Raw genomic sequence first — 14,502 nt, 5'->3', positions numbered from 1 at the left:
ATTTCAAGAAGAAGTAAGAATTGCAGTTGCAACAAAGCCTTGCTTGCCTACAAAGAGAGCAGCAATTTGGATTTGTTACTATGTTACCTAGAAGAATAACAAACTGTGCAAGGATGGAGGTTGTAGGAGCAAGGAGAAGTTGTCTGTAAAGTTGGTGGATGCCTATTTTCCATTTTGCAGTCCCTTGTCTCCCTCTTGTGGCCTCCTGGAGGCAACTAGCTGTGCAAAAAAAAGACAGCCTGGCGGCCGGCTGTTGCAGTGTTGCCCTCTCAGGCAACACTGAGTGACTGACTGAGCCTCACCGTCTTATATAAAGTTCAGACGGAACTTTGCACGTGTCATAGTGGAGCCCTCAGGATTCCAGAGCCAGCTTTCTGACATCATAATGGGGCCTCAGAGATAAAAGCCTGGGCCCAGGCAGTGTTGGTCAGTGCTGCTCAGCAGGCAGCACTGGACTGGACTGGATTACAGCTGATACAAGGTGTGAAGGAACAAGGGGTGGCTGTGGGCATGCACTTGCTGCCGCTGCCAGTGTTTATCTGCATGGCAGCAGGGCATTTGGGCGTTGCCAGGAAGGCGTTTTTATGTAGATTCCTCCTCTTTCAGCACTGCATTGTGGTGCAAGCAAAAGAAGCAAATCCTGTCTGGCTTCCTCTCCGGCCTTTATTCACCTCCCGTGTAGCTGTGAGTGTGTGAGCCTGCAGGGCCCCATGGAATTGCCTAGAAGTAGGCTGAATCGCTGCAAGGGCTGAACAGCAGTATCGGGCAGGCTCGGGCAACGCGCGGCCCGTTCGGGTTATCGCTTCTCGGCCTTTTGGCTAAGATCAAGTGTAGTATCTGTTCTTATCAGTTTAATATCTGATACGTCCCCTATCTGGGGACCATATATTAAATGGATTTTTAGAACAGGGAGATGGAAATAGAGCTTGCTCTGTCCACTCCACGCATTGACCTGGTATTGCAGTATTTCCAGGACCGGTGCACCCTTTCCTTATGTGTTGACTAAAAGCAGATTCTAAAAGTGTTTTTTGTCTTTGCTATTGTTTCTGTCTTTCTGAAGGGATCTCCCCTTTTAATCCCATTATTTCAACACCTGTTGGACAATGCATGAGTGATAATGAGCTCATTGATTAAATGCAATTAATGAATAGATTGCCACCTCTTGTTGTGTGTCGTCTGTGTTTCTGTGTTTCCGGCATTTCACATTGGAACACCTCATTCACCTTCCTTGTCTTCTCTCCGCCCTCCCTTTTAGGTAAGTTAAAGAGCTGCACCTGAGCCAGCCACTGATTGATTGATTGATTGATTGATTGATTGATTGATTGATTGATTGATTGATTGATGCAGCACAACAGTCAAATAGTGGAGTGGAGTAGGGGAACAGCAAACAGCCAATAAAGCAGCCCGCCCGCTCGCCTGCCCGCCACAATGGACCTACCTGTGTACACTAGATGGATGTGATGGAATGTACTGTCGTCCCTACATTTCAAGAAGAAGTAAGAATTGCAGTTGCAACAAAGCCTTGCTTGCCTACAAAGAGAGCAGCAATTTGGATTTGTTACTATGTTACCTAGAAGAATAACAAACTGTGCAAGGATGGAGGTTGTAGGAGCAAGGAGAAGTTGTCTGTAAAGTTGGTGGATGCCTATTTTCCATTTTGCAGTCCCTTGTCTCCCTCTTGTGGCCTCCTGGAGGCAACTAGCTGTGCAAAAAAAAGACAGCCTGGCGGCCGGCTGTTGCAGTGTTGCCCTCTCAGGCAACACTGAGTGACTGACTGAGCCTCACCGTCTTATATAAAGTTCAGACGGAACTTTGCACGTGTCATAGTGGAGCCCTCAGGATTCCAGAGCCAGCTTTCTGACATCATAATGGGGCCTCAGAGATAAAAGCCTGGGCCCAGGCAGTGTTGGTCAGTGCTGCTCAGCAGGCAGCACTGGACTGGACTGGATTACAGCTGATACAAGGTGTGAAGGAACAAGGGGTGGCTGTGGGCATGCACTTGCTGCCGCTGCCAGTGTTTATCTGCATGGCAGCAGGGCATTTGGGCGTTGCCAGGAAGGCGTTTTTATGTAGATTCCTCCTCTTTCAGCACTGCATTGTGGTGCAAGCAAAAGAAGCAAATCCTGTCTGGCTTCCTCTCCGGCCTTTATTCACCTCCCGTGTAGCTGTGAGTGTGTGAGCCTGCAGGGCCCCATGGAATTGCCTAGAAGTAGGCTGAATCGCTGCAAGGGCTGAACAGCAATATCGGGCAGGCTCGGGCAACGCGCGGCCCGTTCGGGTTATCGCTTCTCGGCCTTTTGGCTAAGATCAAGTGTAGTATCTGTTCTTATCAGTTTAATATCTGATACGTCCCCTATCTGGGGACCATATATTAAATGGATTTTTAGAACAGGGAGATGGAAATAGAGCTTGCTCTGTCCACTCCACGCATTGACCTGGTATTGCAGTATTTCCAGGACCGGTGCACCCTTTCCTTATGTGTTGACTAAAAGCAGATTCCAAAAGTGTTTTTTGTCTTTGCTATTGTTTCTGTCTTTCTGAAGGGATCTCCCCTTTTAATCCCATTATTTCAACACCTGTTGGACAATGCATGAGTGATAATGAGCTCATTGATTAAATGCAATTAATGAATAGATTGCCACCTCTTGTTGTGTGTCGTCTGTGTTTCTGTGTTTCTGGCATTTCACATTGGAACACCTCATTCACCTTCCTTGTCTTCTCTCCGCCCTCCCTTTTAGGTAAGTTAAAGAGCTGCACCTGAGCCAGCCACTGATTGATTGATTGATTGATTGATTGATTGATTGATTGATTGATGCAGCACAACAGTCAAATAGTGGAGTGGAGTAGGGGAACAGCAAACAGCCAATAAAGCAGCCCGCCCGCTCGCCTGCCCGCCACAATGGACCTACCTGTGTACACTAGATGGATGTGATGGAATGTACTGTCGTCCCTACATTTCAAGAAGAAGTAAGAATTGCAGTTGCAACAAAGCCTTGCTTGCCTACAAAGAGAGCAGCAATTTGGATTTGTTACTATGTTACCTAGAAGAATAACAAACTGTGCAAGGATGGAGGTTGTAGGAGCAAGGAGAAGTTGTCTGTAAAGTTGGTGGATGCCTATTTTCCATTTTGCAGTCCCTTGTCTCCCTCTTGTGGCCTCCTGGAGGCAACTAGCTGTGCAAAAAAAAGACAGCCTGGCGGCCGGCTGTTGCAGTGTTGCCCTCTCAGGCAACACTGAGTGACTGACTGAGCCTCACCGTCTTATATAAAGTTCAGACGGAACTTTGCACGTGTCATAGTGGAGCCCTCAGGATTCCAGAGCCAGCTTTCTGACATCATAATGGGGCCTCAGAGATAAAAGCCTGGGCCCAGGCAGTGTTGGTCAGTGCTGCTCAGCAGGCAGCACTGGACTGGACTGGATTACAGCTGATACAAGGTGTGAAGGAACAAGGGGTGGCTGTGGGCATGCACTTGCTGCCGCTGCCAGTGTTTATCTGCATGGCAGCAGGACATTTGGGCGTTGCCAGGAAGGCGTTTTTATGTAGATTCCTCCTCTTTCAGCACTGCATTGTGGTGCAAGCAAAAGAAGCAAATCCTGTCTGGCTTCCTCTCCGGCCTTTATTCACCTCCCGTGTAGCTGTGAGTGTGTGAGCCTGCAGGGCCCCATGGAATTGCCTAGAAGTAGGCTGAATCGCTGCAAGGGCTGAACAGCAGTATCGGGCAGGCTCGGGCAACGCGCGGCCCGTTCGGGTTATCGCTTCTCGGCCTTTTGGCTAAGATCAAGTGTAGTATCTGTTCTTATCAGTTTAATATCTGATACGTCCCCTATCTGGGGACCATATATTAAATGGATTTTTAGAACAGGGAGATGGAAATAGAGCTTGCTCTGTCCACTCCACGCATTGACCTGGTATTGCAGTATTTCCAGGACCGGTGCACCCTTTCCTTATGTGTTGACTAAAAGCAGATTCCAAAAGTGTTTTTTGTCTTTGCTATTGTTTCTGTCTTTCTGAAGGGATCTCCCCTTTTAATCCCATTATTTCAACACCTGTTGGACAATGCATGAGTGATAATGAGCTCATTGATTAAATGCAATTAATGAATAGATTGCCACCTCTTGTTGTGTGTCGTCTGTGTTTCTGTGTTTCCGGCATTTCACATTGGAACACCTCATTCACCTTCCTTGTCTTCTCTCCGCCCTCCCTTTTAGGTAAGTTAAAGAGCTGCACCTGAGCCAGCCACTGATTGATTGATTGATTGATTGATTGATTGATTGATTGATTGATGCAGCACAACAGTCAAATAGTGGAGTGGAGTAGGGGAACAGCAAACAGCCAATAAAGCAGCCCGCCCGCTCGCCTGCCCGCCACAATGGACCTACCTGTGTACACTAGATGGATGTGATGGAATGTACTGTCGTCCCTACATTTCAAGAAGAAGTAAGAATTGCAGTTGCAACAAAGCCTTGCTTGCCTACAAAGAGAGCAGCAATTTGGATTTGTTACTATGTTACCTAGAAGAATAACAAACTGTGCAAGGATGGAGGTTGTAGGAGCAAGGAGAAGTTGTCTGTAAAGTTGGTGGATGCCTATTTTCCATTTTGCAGTCCCTTGTCTCCCTCTTGTGGCCTCCTGGAGGCAACTAGCTGTGCAAAAAAAAGACAGCCTGGCGGCCGGCTGTTGCAGTGTTGCCCTCTCAGGCAACACTGAGTGACTGACTGAGCCTCACCGTCTTATATAAAGTTCAGACGGAACTTTGCACGTGTCATAGTGGAGCCCTCAGGATTCCAGAGCCAGCTTTCTGACATCATAATGGGGCCTCAGAGATAAAAGCCTGGGCCCAGGCAGTGTTGGTCAGTGCTGCTCAGCAGGCAGCACTGGACTGGACTGGATTACAGCTGATACAAGGTGTGAAGGAACAAGGGGTGGCTGTGGGCATGCACTTGCTGCCGCTGCCAGTGTTTATCTGCATGGCAGCAGGGCATTTGGGCGTTGCCAGGAAGGCGTTTTTATGTAGATTCCTCCTCTTTCAGCACTGCATTGTGGTGCAAGCAAAAGAAGCAAATCCTGTCTGGCTTCCTCTCCGGCCTTTATTCACCTCCCGTGTAGCTGTGAGTGTGTGAGCCTGCAGGGCCCCATGGAATTGCCTAGAAGTAGGCTGAATCGCTGCAAGGGCTGAACAGCAGTATCGGGCAGGCTCGGGCAACGCGCGGCCCGTTCGGGTTATCGCTTCTCGGCCTTTTGGCTAAGATCAAGTGTAGTATCTGTTCTTATCAGTTTAATATCTGATACGTCCCCTATCTGGGGACCATATATTAAATGGATTTTTAGAACAGGGAGATGGAAATAGAGCTTGCTCTGTCCACTCCACGCATTGACCTGGTATTGCAGTATTTCCAGGACCGGTGCACCCTTTCCTTATGTGTTGACTAAAAGCAGATTCCAAAAGTGTTTTTTGTCTTTGCTATTGTTTCTGTCTTTCTGAAGGGATCTCCCCTTTTAATCCCATTATTTCAACACCTGTTGGACAATGCATGAGTGATAATGAGCTCATTGATTAAATGCAATTAATGAATAGATTGCTACCTCTTGTTGTGTGTCGTCTGTGTTTCTGTGTTTCCGGCATTTCACATTGGAACACCTCATTCACCTTCCTTGTCTTCTCTCCGCCCTCCCTTTTAGGTAAGTTAAAGAGCTGCACCTGAGCCAGCCACTGATTGATTGATTGATTGATTGATTGATTGATGCAGCACAACAGTCAAATAGTGGAGTGGAGTAGGGGAACAGCAAACAGCCAATAAAGCAGCCCGCCCGCTCGCCTGCCCGCCACAATGGACCTACCTGTGTACACTAGATGGATGTGATGGAATGTACTGTCGTCCCTACATTTCAAGAAGAAGTAAGAATTGCAGTTGCAACAAAGCCTTGCTTGCCTACAAAGAGAGCAGCAATTTGGATTTGTTACTATGTTACCTAGAAGAATAACAAACTGTGCAAGGATGGAGGTTGTAGGAGCAAGGAGAAGTTGTCTGTAAAGTTGGTGGATGCCTATTTTCCATTTTGCAGTCCCTTGTCTCCCTCTTGTGGCCTCCTGGAGGCAACTAGCTGTGCAAAAAAAAGACAGCCTGGCGGCCGGCTGTTGCAGTGTTGCCCTCTCAGGCAACACTGAGTGACTGACTGAGCCTCACCGTCTTATATAAAGTTCAGACGGAACTTTGCACGTGTCATAGTGGAGCCCTCAGGATTCCAGAGCCAGCTTTCTGACATCATAATGGGGCCTCAGAGATAAAAGCCTGGGCCCAGGCAGTGTTGGTCAGTGCTGCTCAGCAGGCAGCACTGGACTGGACTGGATTACAGCTGATACAAGGTGTGAAGGAACAAGGGGTGGCTGTGGGCATGCACTTGCTGCCGCTGCCAGTGTTTATCTGCATGGCAGCAGGGCATTTGGGCGTTGCCAGGAAGGCGTTTTTATGTAGATTCCTCCTCTTTCAGCACTGCATTGTGGTGCAAGCAAAAGAAGCAAATCCTGTCTGGCTTCCTCTCCGGCCTTTATTCACCTCCCGTGTAGCTGTGAGTGTGTGAGCCTGCAGGGCCCCATGGAATTGCCTAGAAGTAGGCTGAATCGCTGCAAGGGCTGAACAGCAGTATCGGGCAGGCTCGGGCAACGCGCGGCCCGTTCGGGTTATCGCTTCTCGGCCTTTTGGCTAAGATCAAGTGTAGTATCTGTTCTTATCAGTTTAATATCTGATACGTCCCCTATCTGGGGACCATATATTAAATGGATTTTTAGAACAGGGAGATGGAAATAGAGCTTGCTCTGTCCACTCCACGCATTGACCTGGTATTGCAGTATTTCCAGGACCGGTGCACCCTTTCCTTATGTGTTGACTAAAAGCAGATTCCAAAAGTGTTTTTTGTCTTTGCTATTGTTTCTGTCTTTCTGAAGGGATCTCCCCTTTTAATCCCATTATTTCAACACCTGTTGGACAATGCATGAGTGATAATGAGCTCATTGATTAAATGCAATTAATGAATAGATTGCCACCTCTTGTTGTGTGTCGTCTGTGTTTCTGTGTTTCCGGCATTTCACATTGGAACACCTCATTCACCTTCCTTGTCTTCTCTCCGCCCTCCCTTTTAGGTAAGTTAAAGAGCTGCACCTGAGCCAGCCACTGATTGATTGATTGATTGATTGATTGATTGATTGATTGATTGATTGATTGATGCAGCACAACAGTCAAATAGTGGAGTGGAGTAGGGGAACAGCAAACAGCCAATAAAGCAGCCCGCCCGCTCGCCTGCCCGCCACAATGGACCTACCTGTGTACACTAGATGGATGTGATGGAATGTACTGTCGTCCCTACATTTCAAGAAGAAGTAAGAATTGCAGTTGCAACAAAGCCTTGCTTGCCTACAAAGAGAGCAGCAATTTGGATTTGTTACTATGTTACCTAGAAGAATAACAAACTGTGCAAGGATGGAGGTTGTAGGAGCAAGGAGAAGTTGTCTGTAAAGTTGGTGGATGCCTATTTTCCATTTTGCAGTCCCTTGTCTCCCTCTTGTGGCCTCCTGGAGGCAACTAGCTGTGCAAAAAAAAGACAGCCTGGCGGCCGGCTGTTGCAGTGTTGCCCTCTCAGGCAACACTGAGTGACTGACTGAGCCTCACCGTCTTATATAAAGTTCAGACGGAACTTTGCACGTGTCATAGTGGAGCCCTCAGGATTCCAGAGCCAGCTTTCTGACATCATAATGGGGCCTCAGAGATAAAAGCCTGGGCCCAGGCAGTGTTGGTCAGTGCTGCTCAGCAGGCAGCACTGGACTGGACTGGATTACAGCTGATACAAGGTGTGAAGGAACAAGGGGTGGCTGTGGGCATGCACTTGCTGCCGCTGCCAGTGTTTATCTGCATGGCAGCAGGGCATTTGGGCGTTGCCAGGAAGGCGTTTTTATGTAGATTCCTCCTCTTTCAGCACTGCATTGTGGTGCAAGCAAAAGAAGCAAATCCTGTCTGGCTTCCTCTCCGGCCTTTATTCACCTCCCGTGTAGCTGTGAGTGTGTGAGCCTGCAGGGCCCCATGGAATTGCCTAGAAGTAGGCTGAATCGCTGCAAGGGCTGAACAGCAGTATCGGGCAGGCTCGGGCAACGCGCGGCCCGTTCGGGTTATCGCTTCTCGGCCTTTTGGCTAAGATCAAGTGTAGTATCTGTTCTTATCAGTTTAATATCTGATACGTCCCCTATCTGGGGACCATATATTAAATGGATTTTTAGAACAGAAATAGAGCTTGCTCTGTCCACTCCACGCATTGACCTGGTATTGCAGTATTTCCAGGACCGGTGCACCCTTTCCTTATGTGTTGACTAAAAGCAGATTCCAAAAGTGTTTTTTGTCTTTGCTATTGTTTCTGTCTTTCTGAAGGGATCTCCCCTTTTAATCCCATTATTTCAACACCTGTTGGACAATGCATGAGTGATAATGAGCTCATTGATTAAATGCAATTAATGAATAGATTGCCACCTCTTGTTGTGTGTCGTCTGTGTTTCTGTGTTTCCGGCATTTCACATTGGAACACCTCATTCACCTTCCTTGTCTTCTCTCCGCCCTCCCTTTTAGGTAAGTTAAAGAGCTGCACCTGAGCCAGCCACTGATTGATTGATTGATTGATTGATTGATTGATTGATTGATTGATTGATTGATGCAGCACAACAGTCAAATAGTGGAGTGGAGTAGGGGAACAGCAAACAGCCAATAAAGCAGCCCGCCCGCTCGCCTGCCCGCCACAATGGACCTACCTGTGTACACTAGATGGATGTGATGGAATGTACTGTCGTCCCTACATTTCAAGAAGAAGTAAGAATTGCAGTTGCAACAAAGCCTTGCTTGCCTACAAAGAGAGCAGCAATTTGGATTTGTTACTATGTTACCTAGAAGAATAACAAACTGTGCAAGGATGGAGGTTGTAGGAGCAAGGAGAAGTTGTCTGTAAAGTTGGTGGATGCCTATTTTCCATTTTGCAGTCCCTTGTCTCCCTCTTGTGGCCTCCTGGAGGCAACTAGCTGTGCAAAAAAAAGACAGCCTGGCGGCCGGCTGTTGCAGTGTTGCCCTCTCAGGCAACACTGAGTGACTGACTGAGCCTCACCGTCTTATATAAAGTTCAGACGGAACTTTGCACGTGTCATAGTGGAGCCCTCAGGATTCCAGAGCCAGCTTTCTGACATCATAATGGGGCCTCAGAGATAAAAGCCTGGGCCCAGGCAGTGTTGGTCAGTGCTGCTCAGCAGGCAGCACTGGACTGGACTGGATTACAGCTGATACAAGGTGTGAAGGAACAAGGGGTGGCTGTGGGCATGCACTTGCTGCCGCTGCCAGTGTTTATCTGCATGGCAGCAGGACATTTGGGCGTTGCCAGGAAGGCGTTTTTATGTAGATTCCTCCTCTTTCAGCACTGCATTGTGGTGCAAGCAAAAGAAGCAAATCCTGTCTGGCTTCCTCTCCGGCCTTTATTCACCTCCCGTGTAGCTGTGAGTGTGTGAGCCTGCAGGGCCCCATGGAATTGCCTAGAAGTAGGCTGAATCGCTGCAAGGGCTGAACAGCAGTATCGGGCAGGCTCGGGCAACGCGCGGCCCGTTCGGGTTATCGCTTCTCGGCCTTTTGGCTAAGATCAAGTGTAGTATCTGTTCTTATCAGTTTAATATCTGATACGTCCCCTATCTGGGGACCATATATTAAATGGATTTTTAGAACAGGGAGATGGAAATAGAGCTTGCTCTGTCCACTCCACGCATTGACCTGGTATTGCAGTATTTCCAGGACCGGTGCACCCTTTCCTTATGTGTTGACTAAAAGCAGATTCCAAAAGTGTTTTTTGTCTTTGCTATTGTTTCTGTCTTTCTGAAGGGATCTCCCCTTTTAATCCCATTATTTCAACACCTGTTGGACAATGCATGAGTGATAATGAGCTCATTGATTAAATGCAATTAATGAATAGATTGCCACCTCTTGTTGTGTGTCGTCTGTGTTTCTGTGTTTCCGGCATTTCACATTGGAACACCTCATTCACCTTCCTTGTCTTCTCTCCGCCCTCCCTTTTAGGTAAGTTAAAGAGCTGCACCTGAGCCAGCCACTGATTGATTGATTGATTGATTGATTGATTGATTGATTGATTGATTGATTGATTGATGCAGCACAACAGTCAAATAGTGGAGTGGAGTAGGGGAACAGCAAACAGCCAATAAAGCAGCCCGCCCGCTCGCCTGCCCGCCACAATGGACCTACCTGTGTACACTAGATGGATGTGATGGAATGTACTGTCGTCCCTACATTTCAAGAAGAAGTAAGAATTGCAGTTGCAACAAAGCCTTGCTTGCCTACAAAGAGAGCAGCAATTTGGATTTGTTACTATGTTACCTAGAAGAATAACAAACTGTGCAAGGATGGAGGTTGTAGGAGCAAGGAGAAGTTGTCTGTAAAGTTGGTGGATGCCTATTTTCCATTTTGCAGTCCCTTGTCTCCCTCTTGTGGCCTCCTGGAGGCAACTAGCTGTGCAAAAAAAAGACAGCCTGGCGGCCGGCTGTTGCAGTGTTGCCCTCTCAGGCAACACTGAGTGACTGACTGAGCCTCACCGTCTTATATAAAGTTCAGACGGAACTTTGCACGTGTCATAGTGGAGCCCTCAGGATTCCAGAGCCAGCTTTCTGACATCATAATGGGGCCTCAGAGATAAAAGCCTGGGCCCAGGCAGTGTTGGTCAGTGCTGCTCAGCAGGCAGCACTGGACTGGACTGGATTACAGCTGATACAAGGTGTGAAGGAACAAGGGGTGGCTGTGGGCATGCACTTGCTGCCGCTGCCAGTGTTTATCTGCATGGCAGCAGGGCATTTGGGCGTTGCCAGGAAGGCGTTTTTATGTAGATTCCTCCTCTTTCAGCACTGCATTGTGGTGCAAGCAAAAGAAGCAAATCCTGTCTGGCTTCCTCTCCGGCCTTTATTCACCTCCCGTGTAGCTGTGAGTGTGTGAGCCTGCAGGGCCCCATGGAATTGCCTAGAAGTAGGCTGAATCGCTGCAAGGGCTGAACAGCAGTATCGGGCAGGCTCGGGCAACGCGCGGCCCGTTCGGGTTATCGCTTCTCGGCCTTTTGGCTAAGATCAAGTGTAGTATCTGTTCTTATCAGTTTAATATCTGATACGTCCCCTATCTGGGGACCATATATTAAATGGATTTTTAGAACAGGGAGATGGAAATAGAGCTTGCTCTGTCCACTCCACGCATTGACCTGGTATTGCAGTATTTCCAGGACCGGTGCACCCTTTCCTTATGTGTTGACTAAAAGCAGATTCCAAAAGTGTTTTTTGTCTTTGCTATTGTTTCTGTCTTTCTGAAGGGATCTCCCCTTTTAATCCCATTATTTCAACACCTGTTGGACAATGCATGAGTGATAATGAGCTCATTGATTAAATGCAATTAATGAATAGATTGCCACCTCTTGTTGTGTGTCGTCTGTGTTTCTGTGTTTCCGGCATTTCACATTGGAACACCTCATTCACCTTCCTTGTCTTCTCTCCGCCCTCCCTTTTAGGTAAGTTAAAGAGCTGCACCTGAGCCAGCCACTGATTGATTGATTGATTGATTGATTGATTGATTGATTGATTGATTGATTGATTGATGCAGCACAACAGTCAAATAGTGGAGTGGAGTAGGGGAACAGCAAACAGCCAATAAAGCAGCCCGCCCGCTCGCCTGCCCGCCACAATGGACCTACCTGTGTACACTAGATGGATGTGATGGAATGTACTGTCGTCCCTACATTTCAAGAAGAAGTAAGAATTGCAGTTGCAACAAAGCCTTGCTTGCCTACAAAGAGAGCAGCAATTTGGATTTGTTACTATGTTACCTAGAAGAATAACAAACTGTGCAAGGATGGAGGTTGTAGGAGCAAGGAGAAGTTGTCTGTAAAGTTGGTGGATGCCTATTTTCCATTTTGCAGTCCCTTGTCTCCCTCTTGTGGCCTCCTGGAGGCAACTAGCTGTGCAAAAAAAAGACAGCCTGGCGGCCGGCTGTTGCAGTGTTGCCCTCTCAGGCAACACTGAGTGACTGACTGAGCCTCACCGTCTTATATAAAGTTCAGACGGAACTTTGCACGTGTCATAGTGGAGCCCTCAGGATTCCAGAGCCAGCTTTCTGACATCATAATGGGGCCTCAGAGATAAAAGCCTGGGCCCAGGCAGTGTTGGTCAGTGCTGCTCAGCAGGCAGCACTGGACTGGACTGGATTACAGCTGATACAAGGTGTGAAGGAACAAGGGGTGGCTGTGGGCATGCACTTGCTGCCGCTGCCAGTGTTTATCTGCATGGCAGCAGGGCATTTGGGCGTTGCCAGGAAGGCGTTTTTATGTAGATTCCTCCTCTTTCAGCACTGCATTGTGGTGCAAGCAAAAGAAGCAAATCCTGTCTGGCTTCCTCTCCGGCCTTTATTCACCTCCCGTGTAGCTGTGAGTGTGTGAGCCTGCAGGGCCCCATGGAATTGCCTAGAAGTAGGCTGAATCGCTGCAAGGGCTGAACAGCAGTATCGGGCAGGCTCGGGCAACGCGCGGCCCGTTCGGGTTATCGCTTCTCGGCCTTTTGGCTAAGATCAAGTGTAGTATCTGTTCTTATCAGTTTAATATCTGATACGTCCCCTATCTGGGGACCATATATTAAATGGATTTTTAGAACAGGGAGATGGAAATAGAGCTTGCTCTGTCCACTCCACGCATTGACCTGGTATTGCAGTATTTCCAGGACCGGTGCACCCTTTCCTTATGTGTTGACTAAAAGCAGATTCCAAAAGTGTTTTTTGTCTTTGCTATTGTTTCTGTCTTTCTGAAGGGATCTCCCCTTTTAATCCCATTATTTCAACACCTGTTGGACAATGCATGAGTGATAATGAGCTCATTGATTAAATGCAATTAATGAATAGATTGCCACCTCTTGTTGTGTGTCGTCTGTGTTTCTGTGTTTCCGGCATTTCACATTGGAACACCTCATTCACCTTCCTTGTCTTCTCTCCGCCCTCCCTTTTAGGTAAGTTAAAGAGCTGCACCTGAGCCAGCCACTGATTGATTGATTGATTGATTGATTGATTGATTGATTGATTGATTGATTGATGCAGCACAACAGTCAAATAGTGGAGTGGAGTAGGGGAACAGCAAACAGCCAATAAAGCAGCCCGCCCGCTCGCCTGCCCGCCACAATGGACCTACCTGTGTACACTAGATGGATGTGATGGAATGTACTGTCGTCCCTACATTTCAAGAAGAAGTAAGAATTGCAGTTGCAACAAAGCCTTGCTTGCCTACAAAGAGAGCAGCAATTTGGATTTGTTACTATGTTACCTAGAAGAATAACAAACTGTGCAAGGATGGAGGTTGTAGGAGCAAGGAGAAGTTGTCTGTAAAGTTGGTGGATGCCTATTTTCCATTTTGCAGTCCCTTGTCTCCCTCTTGTGGCCTCCTGGAGGCAACTAGCTGTGCAAAAAAAAGACAGCCTGGCGGCCGGCTGTTGCAGTGTTGCCCTCTCAGGCAACACTGAGTGACTGACTGAGCCTCACCGTCTTATATAAAGTTCAGACGGAACTTTGCACGTGTCATAGTGGAGCCCTCAGGATTCCAGAGCCAGCTTTCTGACATCATAATGGGGCCTCAGAGATAAAAGCCTGGGCCCAGGCAGTGTTGGTCAGTGCTGCTCAGCAGGCAGCACTGGACTGGACTGGATTACAGCTGATACAAGGTGTGAAGGAACAAGGGGTGGCTGTGGGCATGCACTTGCTGCCGCTGCCAGTGTTTATCTGCATGGCAGCAGGGCATTTGGGCGTTGCCAGGAAGGCGTTTTTATGTAGATTCCTCCTCTTTCAGCACTGCATTGTGGTGCAAGCAAAAGAAGCAAATCCTGTCTGGCTTCCTCTCCGGCCTTTATTCACCTCCCGTGTAGCTGTGAGTGTGTGAGCCTGCAGGGCCCCATGGAATTGCCTAGAAGTAGGCTGAATCGCTGCAAGGGCTGAACAGCAGTATCGGGCAGGCTCGGGCAACGCGCGGCCCGTTCGGGTTATCGCTTCTCGGCCTTTTGGCTAAGATCAAGTGTAGTATCTGTTCTTATCAGTTTAATATCTGATACGTCCCCTATCTGGGGACCATATATTAAATGGATTTTTAGAACAGGGAGATGGAAATAGAGCTTGCTCTGTCCACTCCACGCATTGACCTGGTATTGCAGTATTTCCAGGACCGGTGCACCCTTTCCTTATGTGTTGACTAAAAGCAGATTCCAAAAGTGTTTTTTGTCTTTGCTATTGTTTCTGTCTTTCTGAAGGGATCTCCCCTTTTAATCCCATTATTTCAACACCTGTTGGACAATGCATGAGTGATAATGAGCTCATTGATTAAATGCAATTAATGAATAGATTGCCACCTCTTGTTGTGTGTCGTCTGTGTTTCTGTGTTTCCGGCATTTCACGAACACCTCATTCACCTTC

At 47.8% G+C, this 14,502-nt stretch overlaps 10 non-coding genes across 10 annotated transcripts; all 10 read left to right on the top strand.

Moving 5' to 3' along the window:
* The first annotated feature begins 798 nt into the window (after positions 1-798).
* On the top strand, positions 799-989 carry LOC142690821 (U2 spliceosomal RNA). The gene has a single exon (XR_012859504.1). It is a non-coding gene; the product is annotated as a U2 spliceosomal RNA (small nuclear RNA).
* A 1,292-nt stretch (positions 990-2,281) lies between these two features.
* On the top strand, positions 2,282-2,472 carry LOC142690819 (U2 spliceosomal RNA). The gene has a single exon (XR_012859503.1). It is a non-coding gene; the product is annotated as a U2 spliceosomal RNA (small nuclear RNA).
* Positions 2,473-3,752: 1,280 nt separating this feature from the next.
* On the top strand, positions 3,753-3,943 carry LOC142690818 (U2 spliceosomal RNA). The gene has a single exon (XR_012859502.1). It is a non-coding gene; the product is annotated as a U2 spliceosomal RNA (small nuclear RNA).
* Positions 3,944-5,223: 1,280 nt separating this feature from the next.
* LOC142690816 (U2 spliceosomal RNA) lies at positions 5,224-5,414 on the top strand. Its single transcript, XR_012859500.1, has one exon. It is a non-coding gene; the product is annotated as a U2 spliceosomal RNA (small nuclear RNA).
* Positions 5,415-6,682: 1,268 nt separating this feature from the next.
* On the top strand, positions 6,683-6,873 carry LOC142690815 (U2 spliceosomal RNA). The gene has a single exon (XR_012859499.1). It is a non-coding gene; the product is annotated as a U2 spliceosomal RNA (small nuclear RNA).
* Positions 6,874-8,161: 1,288 nt separating this feature from the next.
* LOC142691023 (U2 spliceosomal RNA) lies at positions 8,162-8,344 on the top strand. Its single transcript, XR_012859686.1, has one exon. It is a non-coding gene; the product is annotated as a U2 spliceosomal RNA (small nuclear RNA).
* A 1,288-nt stretch (positions 8,345-9,632) lies between these two features.
* On the top strand, positions 9,633-9,823 carry LOC142690814 (U2 spliceosomal RNA). Its single transcript, XR_012859498.1, has one exon. It is a non-coding gene; the product is annotated as a U2 spliceosomal RNA (small nuclear RNA).
* A 1,292-nt stretch (positions 9,824-11,115) lies between these two features.
* On the top strand, positions 11,116-11,306 carry LOC142690813 (U2 spliceosomal RNA). The gene has a single exon (XR_012859497.1). It is a non-coding gene; the product is annotated as a U2 spliceosomal RNA (small nuclear RNA).
* Positions 11,307-12,598: 1,292 nt separating this feature from the next.
* Positions 12,599-12,789, top strand: LOC142690812 (U2 spliceosomal RNA). Its single transcript, XR_012859496.1, has one exon. It is a non-coding gene; the product is annotated as a U2 spliceosomal RNA (small nuclear RNA).
* Positions 12,790-14,077: 1,288 nt separating this feature from the next.
* Positions 14,078-14,268, top strand: LOC142690811 (U2 spliceosomal RNA). The gene has a single exon (XR_012859495.1). It is a non-coding gene; the product is annotated as a U2 spliceosomal RNA (small nuclear RNA).
* The last annotated feature ends 234 nt before the right edge of the window (positions 14,269-14,502 follow it).

This window comes from Rhinoderma darwinii (genome assembly GCF_050947455.1).
Source record: "Rhinoderma darwinii isolate aRhiDar2 chromosome 5 unlocalized genomic scaffold, aRhiDar2.hap1 SUPER_5_unloc_35, whole genome shotgun sequence".
NCBI classification, from domain to species: Eukaryota; Metazoa; Chordata; class Amphibia; order Anura; family Rhinodermatidae; genus Rhinoderma; species Rhinoderma darwinii.
This window is presented reverse-complemented; position numbering and strand designations above follow the sequence as displayed.